At 42.5% G+C, this 13,649-nt stretch overlaps 1 protein-coding gene across 1 annotated transcript in view; it reads left to right on the top strand.

Annotated features, from left to right (window-relative positions):
* Positions 1-55: 55 nt before the first annotated feature.
* The window catches only part of CCDC146 (coiled-coil domain containing 146), an 897,036-nt gene continuing 883,442 nt past the window's right edge, over positions 56-13,649 (top strand). Inside the window, exon 1 of the mRNA XM_069229681.1 lies at positions 56-193. The gene's annotated coding sequence lies outside the window, so the exon portion shown is untranslated. The remainder of the gene's footprint in view (positions 194-13,649) is intronic.

The raw sequence follows: 13,649 nt of genomic DNA, 5'->3' as shown, positions 1-13,649 counted from the left end.
CTCACGTGATGAGAGGGGCGTGGCGAAGCAGGCTCTCGTGCCCATGGCAACGGACGCGGTGGCTGAGTGATTGGAAGTCGGTGGTGGTGGAAACCCAGCAAGGCCGCGAACTCAGTGTGGACGCAGTGATTGTGCTGCTCGGTCCCTTCCTGCTTTAAGAGTACTGGGACGCGCCGGTCCGCGTTTGACCGAGGTAAGAGAAGAGCTGTGGCAGAGCTCACCTGAGTCCGCACCCAGTGTAGCACATCCTGCTTTCTGCCTTAGACTTTATTTTGACGCGGGTTTCCGCTAACTGCAAGTCGTGCGCGCGCGGTATATCCCACGCACAGCTGGGTCTCGCGCGCAGTCCCGGGTGGGTGAGGGATACGCGACCAGGATATCAGGGGATTCGGGTAACGCTGTGTCTTGATGTCTCCTTTGTGGTACCAACAACTTTATGGCATAGTAGTTATGCTGGAACTGTTTTCAGAGGGCGGAGAAACTGTTAGTGGGACTGAAAGACTTTAAACAGGCAAACTTTAAATGTTAATAAATCCCTACATTCTTGAAGTTGGAAACTCCCAACGTTTCGAGCGCCATAGTTTTATTGCTAATACCCTATTGAGGCGTATAAGTGTAATCAGAGTTCTGTTCTTACTCGTAGGTAAATAACGGGTGCAAAAATAATACAATATTATGGATTTTGAGGTTCGAGCAAGTAATGTTGTGGTCTCGTAACGGCGATTATTACTGAACTGTGGGTTAAAATTCCAGAAACGGCCTCTAAAAAGCTCCTGAAATCTCAAGTGGCCCAGAGTACAAAAGCCTACTAGTAACAAATCAAAGTCTGAACAAACATTGATAAAGTTACTTCTTTATCTTGTGCTTGTGTCCTGATTATTTTTGTCTTGCAGCATTTTTTGTGGAAGCCTGTTATTCCCATTGCACGAAATACACGATAAAAGTGAAAGATGTTAAGTGGTCTAGTGAATAAAGAAATATAACGAACGCATATAGCATTTGAAATTTAGTTTTAATTAATTGCAGTTTATTCGTAATCACAAATTCGCGTGCTCTGCTGAATTTTCTCTCTAATTATGAAAGTCATAACACTGCACCACGTTTCAAAATCCTAGTACTGCTTGGATGATACTCTCCTTAATTCTCTTCCTCTACTGTGTCCTATCCTCTCCTTTTTCTACACGTATATTTCTCTGACTAGACTGAGACTTTCGAAAGTAAAAGAAATGCGAGTGTTTGGGCTACAGAGGGAGGACATAGCAGCAAAGAGAATGAAATAGAAAGAGGGGTGAAGTATAGGGAGAGGGGAAGTAGAAATGGAGATGAAGTGAGGTAGGGAGACTGTAGCAGGCTCTCTTCATGAGAAGTGTCATTTAGAAATTAACAAATTAATATCTTCCTTTAGTATTTGCAGCAGAAAGTAAACCTAGAACAAACATAAGACTGTAGCACCCCTTTTGAACAAGATAGCGTGGAGACCTAACTGAGGACTAGTTATCATAAGCCAAGAAGACACACTTTAATAATTCATAACAAATGTGTTTCAACTGCATTAGCTTTATGTCATTGTACACATGAATTCAAATGTAGATCAATTGCTCTGCCAAACAAAATATCAAACATTTTGAATAAGACTGATAAATGTGTCAACCTTCCCCGATGGTTTTATCATCACTAAAAACGCCAAACTATTTACAATACAGTCTGAATTTCTTTCTGTCTCTTGCGTCTTGATTTTTTTTTCAAACATCTGAAACCAATTGTATTTATTTGGTGCTTACTACCGCTGATGAGACGTCAAAGCACTTTTCGGCGAGTAGCATGCTACTCGGGAACCTAAAAAGTATTAGTGGTGGATTAGTATAGAGATATATATGTTAATTTGAGCAGTGTCTGTTAGTTGGTTTGAATAGGCCAATGGAGAGATAGCAGAGGGAAGAGTCTAGAAAGTCTTACTTAGGAAATCATAGTTGTAAGATGAGGTTCGGGATGAGTAAAAGGAGAGATGGAGGAGGGAAGACTCCCTAGTAATGGATTAGTGAGATGATAGTAGTAAAATGAGGTTTGTGATGAGTCAAAAGAGGGATACATGAGGGAAGAATTTAAAAAGGGTTGTTTGGGAGATCTTAGTAGTAAAGTGAGGTTTGGGGTGATCCAAGGAGGGAAGAGTGTAGAAAAGGTCTTAGGGGAGATTATAGTAGGAGATTGAGGTTTGATATGGGTCAGAGAGTGAAGGCAGAGCGCATATTGAGAGAGTTATAGGGTGAGACATAGGGTAGTGCACTGTAAAGAGTCAACTTGTTTTCCTTCTACAATATGTGTGAAGTAATAAATATACAGGCACATGGAGAGGATAAACATGTATAAGGAAGAGAATATATTGAGATTTAAAGTAGTATTTTGTGAACCCGAACTTTCAAGTGTTGCTGTACTTAAAGCTACATTTTTTGGTGAATTTTTACAACTAACTTTTTAATTTATTTTTTTATTTAAAATTTTCCTCAATATTTCAATAGTGAAGCACTTGCAGATAAATTAGTTATACTATTTATTTACATATTGTTATAGATAAATAAAACAGAGCCCTCAAGCATTTATTCAAATAATTTGTTTGAAAACTATGCAGTGACCTATATACATGTTAATCTTACAATAATATTTATAGACACATCTATCTGTATGTATTTATATAGATAGGATATATACATATAGCCCTAAGTAAAATATCCACTTGTTAAATATATGATGCAATCATTGGGTTTAAAAAGGTTAGTCATGTGATAAGTGTGCAACATTTCTCAATACCGGTCGCTATTCAAACTTCAGAAAGCACAAAAAAATCCCAAACCCCGATCATTAAGTGTAAGTGCTGCAAATGAAACCTAAAAAACGAAATAAGTGGTGCACGGAGGTGCCATGATTTTTTACATTTTTTTTCTTTTAACCAAAAGGGTAGACCTCCTTGCACATGTTGTCGAGTGAGCATGTTAACCTCTAACACAACCATAACCTCCATCAAAATCATTATTGACTGCTATGTCAATGTTACTTTGTAGCTGAGTTTTTAACTGAAGCAGAAGTTCTTGATGTTTCCCAACATGGTTTCAGGAAAGTGCACAGCACTGAAACAGCCTTGATCTCTTCCTCCGATGCTATTCGGAGGATGGTTGATGAAGGCCAGGGGGCTATTCTGGTTTTTCTCGATTTATCTGCTGCGTTTGACACTATCTCTCCTATCTTGTTGACGTTTCGTCTTCATCAAATGGGGATAAGGGACCAGGCGCTTAAGCTCTTGGAGTCCTTTCTTACGAATGGATGGACCACAGTTAGCTGTGGCGATTTTAATTCCCCACCTTATCTTCTGCCTTGCGGGATTCCTCGGGGATCTTCCCTCAGCCCCACGCTGTTTAATGTGTATGTAGCTCCGTTGGCTAGTTTAATTCGAACTTTTGGTTTATTTCCATCTTCTTACGCAGATGACTCTCAGCTTATTATCCCTATTAATCAGCCATGGGAGGAAGTGGTGGATCGGTTTAGCAATTGTATGCTGGCAGTGAGTAAATGGATGACTGACAACTGGCTCAAAATGAACGCCACCAAAACTGAAATGTTATGTTTTGGACTTGGGAAGGAGCTATGGAATTCATGGTTGTGGCCCTTTGAATGTGGCAATTGTCCTGTGCCTTCTACTGTTATTAGGAACCTGGGCATTTTGTCTGATGAACAGTTATCTTTTAAAAAGCAGGGTAATCATATGTTAAATATCAGTTTATGGTCCATCAAAATGGCCAGACATTTTTTTCCCTATTTGTCATACGAATGGAGAGTATCCGCCATCTTAGCACGGGTGATGTCTAAGGTAGACTATTGCAATGCCTTATTTCTTAATCTGGACAAGGTGCTGATTAACAGGCTTCAGTTGGTTCAGAATTCCGCCGCCAGAGCGGTTCTCAATCTCCCTTGGCGGATATCAGTTAGAGAGAGCGTTAAGCAATTACACTGGCTGCCGGTGGCTCAGCGTATACAGTTTAAATCGCTCTGTCTAACATTTAAGGCAGCTCATGGGATTGGACCACGGTATTTGACTTCCAGACTTCATTGGTATGTACCTAAGAGAAATCTGAGGTCTTCTCAAGCTTATCGGATACAGGTCCCTTGAACCTATAAAGCTAAATGGGGGGATAAAGCCTTTACTGTGGATGCTGCCAGAAGGTGGAACTTGCTCCCTTTGAACATCAGGCAAGAATCCTGTTATTTGAAATTTAGGAAATTGGTAAAAACTGGTATTTTTCCTCGTTAAAATCTTTCCCTGGTGGTTTATGACCTGTGTTCGGTTTTTCTCTTTCTTTGTCTCCGTTCTTCTGTTTATTTTGTGTTTTATAATTCTTTTCTCTGGCTAGTGCCCTTCATTGTGTCCCCTTCTTCTCACGCTCTCTCCTCCTAGCGCTACAATGCTCTTTTGAGTAGGAATGCGCTTTATAAATCACGGCATACATACATAGTATAAGGATAAATCTGTTTAACAACTAACATAAAAAATGAATATACAAATGATATGAACTTATGGTTCAATTTTCCTTGTAATCAAGAGTTTGGCAAAACTATAAAAATGTTACATAAATTATCTCTTTACTATTGGTATACTCCCTCCTTTATGGGACTGGGCGTCCGGGTTTCTTAATGTACATGCAAACAATAAAAAAAAAAAAAACAGCAGCCATGTTGAGAAACCCATATGGACATATAGGTGCTGTAGTGACATGCTCTGTAAGTGTGTTTGTATCTGTTTTTTCTGAATAAATAAATACATTTATCTTTCACTTCTACACGTTATTTATCATCCAAAATTAATTAGTTATTTATCATCCGATTTTTGCTATATTTTACTACTAGCATGCAGTCAGAAGTGCTTTTTTGGTTCTTTTGTAACCATTGCACCCAAAGTAACACAGCCTAAAGAATCACTGTAGCAAAAGCTGTAACCTATTGGACTTGTTACATTCAGCGCTTTTTATATAGCACATTTTCACAGTTTTTGTATGGTCCTAAAGTGCTTTTGAATCTGGACACACTAACACCTTGACAAGGGCATTCTATAACATTAGCATTTCAGCCGTTGTAAACACTACTTAAATACCTATAACTTACCATATGGCATTCCATACCAAGCATTGGCAAAGCCAATAGTTCTCGCCTATGCAAGGTCTATTGGCTTTGTCAGTGTTTTATTAGCCATTTAATACAGTAGAGATAGCTTCACTGCAGCATAACTGATTTTTTTGAAAATGCTATAACGTTGACAATGATTGCTGTGTCATACAGCTTTTTTACATTACTTTCAGCCATTTGCAACACAGCTAAAAAAACATTAGCAAAACCAATAAGTCTCACATAGGCAAGACCTGTTGGCTTTGACAATGCATTTTTGAGCTTTTTGCTTAAATTGAACAACTGCTCACCAAACTACAACTTACAACAGAAAAACAGCTTATTATTAATCACATAGGTTAAACCTATTGCATTTACTAATGCTTGTTTTTGTTTTGTCTGTCCCTTTCTGAATCCTCATTATTCTTTGTATCTGGCCTGGTAACTAACGAAGGATAAACTTTCACCCCTTTTTACCATCTCCTCTCTCCATGCCCCTTTCTGATTGGCCCACTTTGATTCTATCCATTGACTCATTGCACCTTTTTAAAAAGCTGCTTTATTTTTTTTCTAGCTTTCTCTATAGCCATTCAATCCCATTCATTCAATGCTTCAAATTGCGTAGATCTTGGTTATTGCTTTCTCTCACACAATGTGTGTCTCAGGAAATCAAGCTTTCTAGTACTAAAGAGACCCCCTAATGGAAATTGCAGGTCCTTATCACCAGAAGTATATTCATGCCAGTACTTAAACCACTGATATGGGTAAAACTCAACATCCATCATCATTTCGAATGCAGGCAAACCTTCCGGAGAAATCGCCAGTCTCTCCATAACAGATATACTAGGAGCTTTATGCTTTTTTAAGCATGACTCTCAAATGGCTAATCCATTGCAACACAACTTTTACATGAGTAGGAAAACAATGCAAAGCCTTTTTCATCACCACACTCACAAGCAATCACAAATAAAATCTTGTCTTATCAACCTAAATAGGAGAAAATTACAATATTAGATTAAAAGAATTTTGCAATCAATAGGAACAAGGCTAATATTTGCACAACACTTGTCCATCACAAATTTGCATGCAAGCAGACTCCCTCCAGCGGTAATCTTCCTGTCATTTATTAAAGTACTGTTGTTCACCGAAGACCATGTGGTACTAACCCAAATTAGGCATGCAAAACCTGTAAGAAAGCTGGAAAATTCTGTAAAGTCCCTTCTTCTCTGAATGTGAAAACTCACAAATCACACTACCACTCCAGACAGTGGTGAGAGCAACGATATACATTTTTCAACAAGTCAAATTACAGATTTTTAAAACATCACATAACCCTACCACCTTAGCACTAACCCAGTACATGAATACCGATTCAACTGCTCTGACCTAATGTCATCCAAAGATGTTAGAACAAACTTTTTACATAAAGAACAGTGAACAATTGTGAATTTAATACTGCGTGCAAGCAGGATGTCTTTGAATAACTAGGCCCTCTAGCAGGCTTTCTTCCAAGACAGTATCATTCAGAAATAAACATAGTCAAGCAGGATGTGGATATGTGAAGTAGACAGTAAACATAAAATAAACATGATGCTATGACTTCCTTTTTAAACAAGATGGCATTGATACCCAACGGCGGCCTAGGCATCATGATCAAGGAAAACACAACTTTAACAAGTCCTAGCAAATTTGTTTTGAATGCATTATGTTTATGTCAGTGTACATATGCCAAAGTGTTCAATAATTGTTCTGCATTCTTTTAATACTGAATATTTTCAATAAGATGCATGCATGCTTCATCAGGCATACTGAGAGGTGTGGTTGATAAATAGGTAAGCCTTAAAGAGGTGATTTAGGAAGATGTAGAGGTGACGAAGGCTTCCATTCCTGTGTGGAAGTTCCTCTTGGCCTCGTCTGGGTTTTCAGTGAGGGATATGATGAGTTGTGTGTCTTCGGTGTATGGCACGATGTTCATTCCGTGGCCTCTGGTGATGGCTGCGAGTGGGGCCATGTATATTTTGACTTTGAATATAGAAGACTGTTTTCACAGTACACTTTATGGGTGCCACTGACATTCCCTGCCTCTTGTGCTGTAGCTTGCTGCCTTACGCTCTCCAGTTTGGGACAACCCTGTTGTTCCCTACTGAGTTCCTCCCTGGTGGGCCCCCCTGCACCCAAGAGCTCAGATGTGTAGAGGTGGATTCAGAGTCAAGGGATCCCAGAGCTGATGCCACCAGGAGATTGGTGATCCTTCTGAAGTTTAGGAAGTTCCTTTTGACCTTGGCACATGACATTCCCCTGGCAGGTCCCTTGGGGCAAAGCAAGACTTGGGATAGACTTGTCCCACACTTTCACTGGTCCCACATGTCTGAAGACACAAAGGAGTTTTGTCGCTCCTGTGTCACCTGTTAAACCAGTGGCAAAACAGGTGGTGGCCCAAAGCCCCCCTTAATTCCACTTCCTGTGGTTGCGGTTCCCTTTGAGAGGGTTGGGGTGGACATTGTTGGCCCCACGGGCCCTCAAACAGATTCATACTAGTGGTAGTGGACCATGCCACCAGGTACCTTGAGTCCATTCCTCTTAGGACCACTACAGCCCCTGCAGTGGCAAAAGCCCTCCTTGTTATCTTCTCAAAGGTGGGGTTCCTAAAGAGGTGGTATCAGACAGAGGTGCACACTTCATATCTGCTTACCTGAAAGCCATGTGGAAGGAATGTGTTGTTAGTTAAAAGTTCTCCCCTCCTTACCACCCATAAACAAATGGCTTAATAGAGAGGTTTAACACAACTCTCAGGGGTATGATAATAGGACTCTGAAAAAACTCAGAAGGAGATGGGATGTCCTGTTACCACCCCTCCTCTTTGCCTATCAGGAGGTCCCTCAGAAAGGAGTGGGCTACAGCCCATTTCAACTTCTGTTAGGGGCCCCCTTGCTCTTGTTAGAGAAGGCTGAGAGCAACCTGTCAAGCCCCCTAAACAAGACAATGTGAATTATGTTTTGGCCTCAGATCAAGGATGACTGAGTACATGAAGAGGGCTACTGAAAACCTAAAGACCAGCCAAGAGTTACAGAAACAATGGCATGACCAGAAGGCTGTCCTAACTGTCTACCAGCTAGGGCAGAAAGTGTGGGTCCTGGAGCCTGTGGCTCCCAGGGCACTCCAGGACAAGTGAAGTGGTCCCCACACCATTGTGGAGAAAAAGGGGGAGGTTACCTACTTGGTAGACCTTGGCACTCCCAGAAGCCCTCACAGTGTGCTTCGTGCAAATTGCCTTTAACCCTACTATGACAGGTCTGGTATGATTCTGCTCAAGGCAACTGATGAGGGACAGGAAGAGGAGAATGACCCTCTCCCTGACCTCTTCTCCCACAGTGCAACTGATGGCTCAGTTGATTGAGTAGTGCTTGTTGACTGCCTTTCTGAGTCCCAAAAAGATGACTGCAGGAACCTCCTAGGACTATTCTCAGAACTGTTCTCCCTGACACCTGTTTAAACCACATGGTTTGAACACACCATTGACACAGGGGACAGTTTGTTAAAAGCAAAATTTACAGGCAAACTGCTCATGTAAGGGAATGCATCAAATCTGAAGATCAGAAGATGTTGGACTTAGGAGTTATTGAGCCAAGAGATAGCCATTGGGCTAGCCATGTAGTGCTTGTCCCAAAACCTCACTTCCAAGATGGCAAAAAAGAAATGAGGTTTTGTGTAGACTACAGAGGTCTTAACAATGTTTCAAAAGCAGATGCTCATCCTATCCCTAGGGCAGATGTGCTTATAGATACACTGGCATAGCTGTCTTTAACTCCACCGGGGAGAATCATCTGGTCCTGTCACGACTCACGTGCTGCTTGCGCCTGGAATTTGCAGATCTAGTGGCGTGGATCTTCGATGTTCGGCTTTGGCCCAAAAAGGGGCGACTCTTTCTGGTAGCCACGGTGCTGTAGGTGATGGAGACGCCAAGAACAGACCGTGGCCTTCAGAAAATAGCGCCAGAGGGAAAAAACCCCTTAGAACAAAAGGGGAAAAAACCTCTAAACAGGAGGACTCCTGAAAAACAAGAACAAAAAGCAGGAATCAAAAAGAACAAAATTCAGGAAACACAGAGCGATGAAATCCAGAACCAAAAAGGCGAGGAAATCAGGAGCGAAGACACTATCTGAGCAGAAAGTGTTGCAGCGCAAGGAAATGAAGAAAACACAGCCCTTATATACCAAAAGACAGGAAGTGACCCACAGGAAGTGAAAGGACACCATATTAGACAGGGAGAGGTACATAGAACAAAACAGAATAGAAACCATAGAGAATAGGGAACAATGAATGCTGGGAAGAGAAAGGTAACCTGGGAAGGGAAGAAGACATAAAAAAAGTACAACAAAAAGACCCCAGAAAGAAGAAAAGAAAGAGAAGAAGAAAGAAGAACAGGTATGAGGGGTCAGGAGACCCCAGCAAGGCGGTGGAAAACGACAGAGCGAGGCCCCATGCAATGCCTGGGGCCTCAAAAAGTGCATGAAAGGCTGGGGGCGCGCCGCGTTTTAGAAAAGCGCTGTGCGGCCCCAGCCGAACGCCCGGCTTGTGCCGAACATTCGGCTCGCGCCTCACCACGCGGCGCGACAGTAGGTCCCCCTCCCGAAGGCCCAGGTTTGAGAGGAAATAAACGGTGAAAGCGTTGAATCAGGAGAGGAGCGTGAACAGAAGATGCATCTTCCCAAGAGCATTCACTGAGAGGATAACCCTTCCAATGAATCAGATATTGAAGCCGTCTGTGAAATAGACGAGAGTCACAGATTTCCTGTACCTCATATTCAGGAACATCGTTCACCAACACAGGAGGAGGACAAGGAAACTGACGAGAGAAAGGGTCAGGTACGTAAGGTTTGAGCTGGGAAACATGAAAGACGGGATGAATCTTCCAAGTATGAGGTAAGCGAAGACGGACAGTGACAGGATTGATCAGCTGAAGAATACGGAAAGGTCCGTAGTAACGAGGTGTGAACTTGTTCAGAGAAAGACGTGAGGGTAGGAATTTGGATGAGAGCCAGACTTTATCTTGCGGGTGATAGTCTGGAGTGGTTCCACGTTTCTTGTCTGCAGCCTTCTTCATATATCTTTTGGTTTGTAACAGATTGGATCGAATTAGTCTATGGATCTGTAAAAGTCGTTTGGAGAGGTGAGTAATAGCGGGCAAAGGAGAGGTGGATTGAGGAGAAGTAGGAAAGGAGGTAGGATGAAAACCATAAGAGCAGAAAAAAGGAGTGACCTTGGAAGCACTGTGGACAGTATTATTGTAGGAAAATTCAGCAATAGGGAGATAAGTGTTCCAGTTGCTTTGGGTTGAATTGCAAAAACAGCAAAGGTATTGCTCTAGTCCTTGGTTCAGACGTTCGGTCTGTCCATTGGTCTGTGGATGGAACCCCGATGACAGGGCTCTGTTGATATTGAGTGTCTTACAGAAATACCTCCAAAACCGGGAAATGTACTGGGGTCCTCTATCAGATATAATGGTATGTGGAAGTCCATGAAGGCGGAAGATATGATCAATAAATATCTGGCTTAGTTCTTGAGATGTAGGCAGCCTTTTTAGGGCAGTGAAATGAGCCATCTTAGTAAAGGAATCCACAGTGACCATGATAACCCGGTTTCCTGCTGAAGGTGGGAGCGAACACATGAAATCGGTAGAGATGGTGTGCCATGGAGCTGGCGGAACAGGCAAGGGCTGTAGCAATCCTGCAGGTCTGGTACGGGGAATCTTGACTTGAGCACAAATAGGACAAGCCTGAACATATCTTTCAACATCCTGCTTCCAGGTAGGCCACCAGAAAAACCGTGAGAGAAGTTCTTGTGTGGCCTTGATGCCTCTATGACCAGCCACCGGTGAATCATGGCACATTTGTAATGCTTTTTCTTTCACTCTGTCAGTAGGGAGGAATATCAAGTTCTGATAATAATGGAATCCTTGTCTCTTATTCAACAAAGGTCTTAGGTTCTCTACTTCGTGGTCCGATAGTTTGGTGTATTCCAGTTGTACTTCCTCCAGAAAAGATTGAGCCACTCCAATGATCTTACTAGGTTCCAGTAGATACTGAGATGGGGAAGGAGTACAATCTGGATAACGACGAGACAGAGCATCAGCCAGAATGTTTTGAGATCCAGGAATATAGGTGACGTAAAAATCATACTGACTGAAGAAAAAGGCCCAACGAGCCTGGCGACTATTCTGGCACACAAAATTTCGTAAACATTGTAGGTTACGGTGGTCTGTTCTAACCTCAAAAGGCTCTTTGGAACCCATCAGAAACTGTCTCCACTCTAGGCAGGCTGTTTTCAAAGCCAATAATTCCCTTTCAAGTACAGAGTAATGTTGTTCTGCTGTAGAGAGGATATGAGACAAATAGAAAACAGGATGTTCAAGACCATCATCCTCTTGTTGTTGGAGTAAGACAGCTCCGATGGCTCTTTCAGAAGCGTCGGTGACAACAATAAATTGTTTGTTGGTATCTGGATGCCGTAAGATGGGAGCTTGTGTGAAAGCTTTCTTTAAACCTTGAAAGGCTGTTTCAGCCGCCTCAGTCCAGATAAACCCTTTCGTTAAATTCTCCTTCTTTAAGGTATGTGTTATGTGGCTAGTTTGTTTTGCAAAGTCCAATATAAACTGCCGATAAAAGTTTGTTAATCCTAAAAAACATTGTGTTTCTTTAATAGAAGAAGGAGAAGGCCAGTCTAGAATCGCTTGTACTTTTTCTTGGTCCATAGCTATGCCGGTGGAACTTAAATGATAACCCAGGTATTTAACCTCCGTCTTGTCGAACTCACATTTTTCTGGTTTGCAAAATAGTTGATGTGCCCGGAGTCTTTGAAGGACTTGTTTCACATGGGACGAATGGAGTTCAGGATCTCTGGAATAAATCAGAATATCATCTAGGTAAATGACCACTGTCTGGTTCAGAAGGTCAGAAAACACCGAATCCATAAATCTCTGGAAGATTGCGGGGGCATTAGTGAGACCAAACGGCATAACTCTGTATTCAAAGTGACCAAATGGGGTCCTGAAAGCTGTCTTCCACTCATCTCCTTCTTTTATGCGTAAAAGGTGATAGGCTCCTCGCAGATCAAGTTTAGTAAAACGTTGAGCCCCTATAACTGCTTCTAGAATGTCCCTGATGAGAGGCAAAGGATAACGGTCTTTAATGGTTATCTTATTCAGACCTCGAAAGTCCAGGCAAGGACGAAGATCCTTTGTCTTCTTGGGTCCAAAAAAGAGAGGAGCCCCGGCCGGAGAAGATGAGGGAACTATAAGACCACTCTGGACATTGTCATCCAGATATTCTTTTAGAACTTCTTTTTCAGGTTCCGTGAGGGAATACATCCTCCCAAAAGGAACGATTGTGCCAGGTTCTAAGGGAATAGCACAATCGTAGTCTCGATGTGGAGGTAACACAGGTTTGGATGGTTTTTGGAACACATCTTGAAACTCCAAATAGTGTTCAGGGACTCCTTGGACTGTATTAATGGAAGAACCAGTAATACTTTCAGTGACTATAGATCTTTTCGGTGACCAATACTTGTCGGAAGCAAAACAGTTTTCATGACAAAATTGCGAAGACAAGGAAACTGTCCGGGTTACCCAGTTCACATATGGATTATGTCTGATGAACCACGGAATTCCAAGAATAATGGTATGGTTGGGGGACGTGATAAGATCAAAAGAGATGTGTTCTTGATGGTTTCCGATCTGTAAACTTAACATCAGGGTAGTGGTGTCCACTGGACCAGAGGATAATAAGGATCCATCCACGGTGTGCACCTGTTCGGGAACTTCTTTAGATTGTGTAGGAACTTGGTGAGTAGCAGCCCACGTCTGGTCCATGTATATTCCACTAGCACCACAATCTAGTAATGCCATAGTCTCTTCTTGACGACCGTCAGGAAGTTGCAACAAGACAGGAAAAATGAACAAGGAGGTTGTATTGTCATTAAAGGAGCTGATGGAAGGTATAGCTGTAGATCCCGTCCCCTCCCTTCTTACAGAGGACGGGAAGTGGCGTTTCCCGATGGCCTGGGCGGACGTACAGGACAGTTTCGAATTATGTGACCAGCAGAACCACAGTACAGGCACAACCCTTTCTTGCGTCTGTCTTCTCGCTCGCTGGCGGAGAGCGGACCTCGGGTAGTATCTACCTGCATGGGTTCCCCTTCGACGTCTCTAGCAGGAGGGCGAGGTTCCTCAGAACGCTGCAGACCAGCTCGTGAGGTACTTGGCTGGGAGAACCCTCTACTCCTTCTCTTCTCCGATCTCCGTTCCTGAAGACGATATTCGATGGACAGTGCTTGATCCATCAGGCCACGAAGATCTTCCACTCTGGTAGAATGTACTAGTTCATCCTTTATTTCTTCTTTGAGTCCTCTGCGAAATAACGTTACCAGAGTACGTTCCACCCAAGTGGTCTCTGCTGCTAGCTGACGAAAACGGGTTATATATTGCAGAACATCTTGTGAGCCTT

Source organism: Pleurodeles waltl, chromosome 4_1, assembly GCF_031143425.1.
Source record: "Pleurodeles waltl isolate 20211129_DDA chromosome 4_1, aPleWal1.hap1.20221129, whole genome shotgun sequence".
Taxonomy (NCBI): Eukaryota; Metazoa; Chordata; class Amphibia; order Caudata; family Salamandridae; genus Pleurodeles; species Pleurodeles waltl.
Note: the sequence above shows the minus strand (reverse complement) of the source record. Positions and strands in the feature narration are given on the sequence as shown.